Here is an 8114-nt window from a genome sequence, read left to right as displayed (position 1 = left end):
ATTTCAAGCATTCTTACAATGTATGCAAATGATGTATGACCACTATGCTTTAAGAGCTCATCATATAGACTCTGGAAAGTGAATTAAATTTAATACAGTTATTAGTAAATGAGTAGATTAGTTGCTAAATCTGTGGGTCTTCAAAAGGTTGAACTGCTTTATTTTTATAATAAACTTCATTATATTTATTTAGCTTAGGATCTTTAAGTTTATAAACAGAATTAAATTTTATAAAAGTACACATCACCAGTCAGTGACTAAATTCTGTAAGGTTAAAAAATCGATTCATAAAAGCAGCATCATCGGAAAAATAGTTATCTTCACTTAAACACTAACAGTCTTCATTAAACACTATTGTTTTTGGCTGGACATGTTGCCACTCTAATAATGTATTAACCAGATACAATCACTACCGTGTATTACCATAGTTGTTTTATGTAGATTATATGCCCTCATTTCTGCAATCAATCTTCTATATATTTCCTGGATCACATTCGGTTTCTTGTTTTGCCTTGTGATAAAAATATACACTTAATTTTTATTTTTCAATCTCTACTTTTCTTTTACATTTTTGGAACATCTTTTCAACAAGATTTGAAGCAAAGCACATTAATTTGTAGTTTTATTTATTCTGGATAGTTTATATTCCTCTTAGCCAAGTAGTTTCCAAGATGTGCTATTCCTACCATCTGTTCCAATAACTGAGGGAGAATTTTTAATGGCTAATGATGCATGTGTGTTAGTATCTCTTTAAGATATTTTGTCACATTGGTAGGCTCGGTGGTGCTAACAGAATCATCTAGCTATTGGAATTTAGTTTTAAAATCTAAGAGTAATAGAAATAAATCTGCAAAAGCTGGAAGAAATATTTTGGGTTTTAATTGAATTGCACACATCATGTTAAATTATCTTGACATATCTTTTTATTATTATTATTTCTTTTAATTCCAGTTGTAGAATACTATAGATGAACACTGGGGCTATTTTCTAGGATCAGTAGTAGTATTAATGCATTTGTAGAACATATATAATTTTCACGGTGTCTGAGTAACTTCTGTAAGTCTATACTACTACATGTGGAAAAATTAGAACGTATTGCATATGTTGCTTACGTTGAAGTCTTCAAGCTTCCCAACAACCTGAACTAATGAAAGTGTTGTGTAGGATGGTTATTACCTTTGTAAATATAGAGTACTTTTTGTTAAAATTCAGAAGCATCCAGTAAGTAATGAATATTACAAAGTAAAGCAAATTAACAAATTCAAATCACTAGTAACACCAATTTAAAGGTAGAGATATGAAAGTTAAAATAATGTTATTTTATTTGTTCTGACTCTAAGTGTCTGTAGTCTTAAAACTAAATTGATAAACAAAAACATCAAGCAAGTATGGCAAATGGAGAGAAAAATGATAAATTGGCTGGGCATGGTGCCTCACGCCTGTAATCCCAACACTTTGGGAGGCCAAGGTGGGCGGATCACCTGAGGTCGGGAATTTGAGACCAGCCTGGCCAACATGGAGAAACCCTGTCTCTACTAAAACTACAAAAATTAGCTGGACATGGTGGCAGGTGCCTGTAATCCCTGCTACCTGGGAGGCTGAGGCAGGAGAATCACTTAAACCCAGGAGGTGGAGGTTACAGTGAGCCAAGATCATGTGATTGCATTCCCACCTGGGTGACAAGAGTAAAACTCCCAGTGGAAAAAAAAAAAAAAAAAAAGAAAAATGATAAATTGTTTGCAACACTAATAAAACCATTGAAAACACAACTTTTCTGCCCAGGTATATCATGAATTAGTTATAAATAACTTATATACTTCACTCATATTTAAAAGATCAGTTTTCCCCTGTGGTGACACTCATGGCTAACTGGCCTTCCCCATAGCTCTCACTGCGAGTGTGACTCTCATACAGTGAGAAAAATAAGGGCTTCTGCCTGGGACTCTGTCCCTAAAAATAAATGGCTGTAGCTTTTCATCAAAATTTAGAGACTGTTCAGAACATGGTTGTGATAAATAGTATACTTGCTTTTCCTCAAATTGCTTTAGTACCCTATAAATGCACATTAAAAGATATACCAGTCTGCCTCAAAACAAACAAATAAACAAGTTATAATAACAACAACCACGACAATAACATTTATAGGGTCAAAATATCCAGAACAGAATAACTGATAACAAGGCTGAGTGTTATTGTGCCATCTTCTACTGTCTGCTCAATGCCATGCATCATCTTGAGGGTGGGAATATAATGGTTAGCAGACATGTCTTCCACCGTCTGCATCATACTTATCACGCAGAGTGGAAATGTATCTTACAGTCACAGGGAAATGCATATTTTAAAATTTAGATATGACAACAAAACACGGGGTTCTTAAGGAATGGAAATAAATTCAGTGATAGTTACTGGATTATGGAGGGAAAATTATACTAGCTTAAGAGCCAAAGTTGGAAAGGGAAACAGGAACCAAACCATGATGGGACATGTAAGTCAGGTTTCAGAGTATAGACTTTCTCCATAAAGGAAAGGGAAGCCTTTGAAAAGTTGCAAACAGAGAAGTGCTATAATCAGACGTTTGTCTCCCACGTAAGGCAACTGGGTAAACATCAGTATCATTCACTTAAAGAGAGATCAGGCTGGGAGTGGTGGCTCACACCAGTAATCCCAGCACTTTGGGAGGCTGAGGCAGCAGATCATTTGAGGCCAATAGTTTGAGACAAGCCTGGGTAACACAGTGAGGCCTCATCTCTACAAAAAATATAAAAACAAAAGAGGGATCACTGGAAAAGAGGCAGGTTTGAGAGATAATGCATTTAAATGATCAAACATTGAGTGTGATACGTCTACGACTCAAGGGTACATGTCCAATAGGCAATTCAGCCTATATCTTTAGCAAGCAAGATGGTTGTGTGGTGTGAAATATAGTCTTGTAACTTTATAGAAGTAAAATTATACTTTAAGATGGAGTAAGGGAGCAAAAGAAACAAATGCTACTAAAATGGCACTTGTATGCAAAGAGAAAAGGAAAAAAATATTCAGGTAATTTAGGGTAAATTTGTTCAGTGATTTTGGATATTCCAGGCTCAGATAAATTATGGGGGCAGAAAACTGATAACAATAACTTAAGGAGAAAAAGGAGAGATGACTTATTAGTGTATTTCAAAAAATTTAGCTTTTTTGTGGAAAAGAGAAAGAACCAAGTGTAATGATGGTTGAGTTAATAAAAGGCTTCTTCAAGAGAACAAGTTTTAATGTTCAAATACTGATGGGCATCAGCCAGGATATGTGTTTCTCTTTATTTTCCTCCTTCTTTGTCTAAATAAAACAACCTTGAGGAAACCTGAAAGGACAGTGTAAGTTTTTGGGTACATATGTGTTAGAAAAATTGTTGAGTTTTTGTTCTGATTTTAGTTTGGTCTAGAAAAAAAGAGAAACTTTGATCAGATGCAAAGGGTACTTTCTATATAAAAGTGAAGCAGTTTCCTAATTTCAGGACACTTTGAGGAGAAGTAAAGGACAATTAACTTTACTTTGAGATTCTTAATGTCAGGACAACCGGACCTCTGGCAATTTTTGCCGTCCGACATTACGGAACATCCCTTCCTTTGTTGTTATATTGTCCCTGATATCTCAGTCTGTACTAGGGAATTTTAAAAAAGTCATCCCAGTTAGTCAATTTTTGCCAATTCTGCCTCTGCCACTCCCTGAGATAAAACCTTGTGGATCCCAGAAAAGGCTGTTCTTCCAATGCTGGGACAGAAAGAGAGAAAATGAAAGGGAGAAGACTGGGGAAGGAATGTCAAGTCATTCTAAGTCAGAATTTGGAAACTGTAAGTCTCATGATACAAGTATTTGCCGTTTCTGCCAATTTTCATGTTATATATGAAAATATAAAAATTTGAGGTTTAAAGCATATTAATATAAGGAATAAATGTCTTCTTTAAAGAAAGATCAGAAAGGCTGATCATTCACTCTCTTCCCCAGGAAAGTTATTGGGTTTCTGATTTACATGAATAAAAAATATTGGCCTAAATAGTTAAATACATGTAACCAACTTGATTCAAAGAATTAAGATTCCATAACAGCACTAAAAACCTTAGTCTGTAGCCTATTAAAAATGTTTGGAAATGTAAATTGAAGGTGATAACATGGAACAGTCCTGTTGATACAACTCTCTTTAATTATAAAATTATGCAAAACCATATAAAATTTAAGAATTTTATAGAAGGTATTAAAATTTGCTAAGGAAAGAAACTTTGAGTGAGTTGATGTTCTAACAGGCATTGACAGTTATTTACTTATTATAAGGAGGCAAGTAGTAAATATTTTAGGCTTTGCAGGGCATATGGTCTGTGTGTAACCACTCAGTTCTGCTACAGTAGCTTGAAAACAGGCAGACATAAAAGAAGGAGAGTGGACATGTCTTCATAAAACTTTATTACAAATAGGCTGAAGGCTGGATTTGGCCCAAGGGCCATAGGTTGTGACTCCTACACTACCTGCTAAAATACATGTGATGAATATTCTTCCTAAATAAAAGTTATATGGAACAACATTTTTCATTCGTATATGTCAGCATCATTGGTTTTTGTGGGAATTCTAGCTGTCATAAACCCACTGTGAGACAAATGATCAAGAAGGATTTCCTGTTTGGAGATAGTGCCATTGGCAGTGATGCAGCATCTTCAATCTGGAATAAGAAGCCCATAAGGAACTCTTTTCCATTTATTTTTTACTATTTGTCTCTGCAATCTGAGGCTGACTCTTCATTGCACCATAACTGTTCATCTTGGTTTTTTTTGAGAAGGAGTCTCACTTTGTTGCCAGGCTGGAGTGCAGTGGCACAATCTCGGCTCACTGCAACCTCCACCTCCTGATTCAAGCAATTCTCCTGCCTCAGCCTCCCAAGTAGCTGGGATTACAGTTGCATGCCACCAAGCCTGGGCTAATTTTTGTATTTTTAGTAGAGATGGGGTTTCATCATGTTGGCCAGGATGATCTTGATCTCTTGACCTTGTGATCCGCCTCCCTCCGCCTCCCAAAGTGCTGGGATTAGAGGAGTGAGCCACTGCACCTGGCCAACTGTTCATCTTCATATGGCCAAAACCCATACAGATTTGCCAACAAAATTGCTACCAGGGCCTAATTTCTGTCTGTTCTAAAACCCTGGGTCTAGGACTTTTCCTTTCCTTTTGTTCACCAAGATATTCGGTTCTTTCTCTCATAATGGCATTCTCGTCTGCATTTCCATGCCATGGTCTTAGCTCCACTTTTTCTTGAGTCTTCTCTAAAACAACAGAAATACTTCCTGGCCAGTTTTCATATCTCAAGTCATGCATCTTTTCAATCATTTTTCATACTTCTGTAAACCCCAAATAAAATCCTAAGCCTCCCAAACAACTGAAAGTACCTCCTGTCTGCCAAGGGCATTCCAAAGTAAACCTGAAAATCTAGTTCAGACCATGATGGAAAGATAGGGTTGGACATGCCTCATTATAACCTCCTCTCTTTGGAATTCAAGCACAGCTAACTAGCCTTAACATTAAAGCAGAGATCTTTAGACTGACAAAATAGACTTTGTATAGCAATAAGACACCAAATTCTAGCCTGACTCTAGTGTAACATCACATGACAGATAGCAGGCACTGGAAGAAATTAAAATATTTTACCCAAAAATATATTTATTTGACATATTTTGAAATGACCCTGTAAAGAGTGGAGAATATATACTTTTTTTTTTTTTTTTTTTTTTTTTTTTTAAGAGAGTCCCCTTTCCTTTCAAGGTCTTTTTCCTGATCCAAGAGAGAATTAACTGAGTCTGGCATCTTTTTAGGTTTGATAAGAGCTCTGAAGCCTGCCACCTAGAGGTTTTATCTGCATGATAAAACCTTGGTCTCCACAACCCCTTATCTTAATCTGGAAATTCCTTTCTATTGGTTCAAAGTCTTTAGATAATAACTCTTTCAAACAATTGCCAATCAGAAAATCTCTGAATCCACCTACGACTTGGAAGTCCCCACTTTGAGTTGATGCATCTTTCTGTACCAAACCAATATACTATCTTACATGTATTGATTCATGACTTATATCTCGCTAAAATGTATAAAACCAAACTGTAGCCTGACCGTCTTGGGCACATGTTCCCAGGATCTCCTGGGGCTGTGGCACAGGACATCATCACTCATATTTGGCTTGGAATAAGTCTCTGTGAATATTTCACAGAGTTTGACTCTTTGCATTGACATTTCTACCTGACATGTGATTTCAAAAGGCAATCCTGATTGCAACTAGGAAAACCAGTTGCTTAGCATGGACACGCACAAACTCTTAGTGCATCAGACACAGAGACTGTGTGCAGGTTTACATATGCAGAATAAACTGGAAACCAACTATTACCTGCCTCAAACCATTGTGAGTTAGACTCATCCAAAATTTGTAAAGTCCAAAGACAGAGCAGCCCCTTCAGCTACTGTAACTGCTGTATCCTGACCACCAGTTTCTGAAGGAATGCAGTCACTCAGGCTTACAAAGAGCCTCCAACTGTTGAATAACAGGATGGCATAAAGGGATTCAATCCAGAGACATGGCTATGGAGGGAAAGGTGGGAGATTAACTAGTCACAGCTAGGAGTAAACCTGCTAACTCATCTGTGTAGTGTAAATAACAGACCTGTGTAGAATTACCAGCTGAAAATTACATTTGAAATATACAGATAGTAAAACATTTTCTTGCTGGTTACTCCCAGACAAAATTTTATGCCTGCCTTAAATGTCCAGATGTCTCAAAATCTAAATTAAATTAACACAGTTGCTTTGAAAAAAAAAAAAGAACTTAATATGTACATTTTCCTTCCTTTCTACTCAGCCTAATTTTGGTATTTGTTGAGATATTTGTTCTGCATACGTAAGGATTAGAGTTTCCATTGTATTGGAAGAAAGCAAGATAAAATAACTATATACCGTTTTTCTCATTTTTCAGTTGCAGTTACATAAGTTTTTAACAGACTAGTAGTTTGCTGAGGGTCTTCACTTGACTACAGACTTTTAGAAATCTGGTTACTTAAGAAAAAGTGATTCAGTTCTTACTGTGTGCTAATAGCCACAATAGGTACTGAGGATTCCTATGCAAGTAAGAAAGAAACCTCACTCTCAAATGCTCACAGATGGACTGTTCTAATATGATCTGAGAAGAGCTACAATAAAGTGATAGACACGATGTTATGGGAACTCTGAAGGACTTCACTCAGCTAACAAGGGGACTATAGAATACTAATTTTCGGGTACCTACTTATAGGCAAATACCTTAATTACAAGAATAAAATATCCCACTAAAGCAGAATACTAAATTTTTATGATTTTTTTCCGTTAATTGATACAACTACCTTTGGCCATACTATCAGGAAGTCCAATATTTGCTCCTTGAATTTTCCAAAGGCTATGTGAAAAATTTATAGTCCAAAATGTTCTGTTTCCACATTTAAACTAAATGATAAGAATAATAGGATCAGCTCATTATTATCTATTGCTTCTACCTGTTAATATATTGTGTCATACTTCAGATATATGTAAATGAGTAGTGCTGATTTATATTTTATGAATTATTTTATGTTCACATGCAGAAATTTTCTAGTGGAACTCGTTCTAGAGTTTATCACCTCACATACCCAGAACTACTGAACTCTTTTCTACTCCCAAGTATCCATCTTTAAATATTTGGCAGCTTTTTCTTTTAAAACTTCATAAAACAAAAGGCTTGATTATATTCCTTTTTCTAAATACAAAAACACTCATTTAAATTTATTGTTCTTAAGCTACCTAAGATTTTTTCAAAGTGTCCTGTATTATTTCTCTTCTATAAAAAACATGCTCTCAGTGAATATGAGCTAGACTCATTGTACTGAAGACATTGTGATCAGAACTTAAATTTAAAAATCTACACATACGCAAATCATCTGAGGTATGCCATTCAGCTATGTGAATATTGAACATTCATTAGGCAACAAATACCGTTAATGTATGAATGGTGACTTATTACTCTTCATTATGAGACTCCAGGATACTGCAAAGGCTACCTCCCCCCCAGTACAGAAACTCCACCTACTTTTTGCTGCAGCC

This window comes from Symphalangus syndactylus, chromosome 4 (assembly GCF_028878055.3).
Source record: "Symphalangus syndactylus isolate Jambi chromosome 4, NHGRI_mSymSyn1-v2.1_pri, whole genome shotgun sequence".
NCBI lineage: Eukaryota > Metazoa > Chordata > Mammalia > Primates > Hylobatidae > Symphalangus > Symphalangus syndactylus.
Note: the sequence above shows the minus strand (reverse complement) of the source record.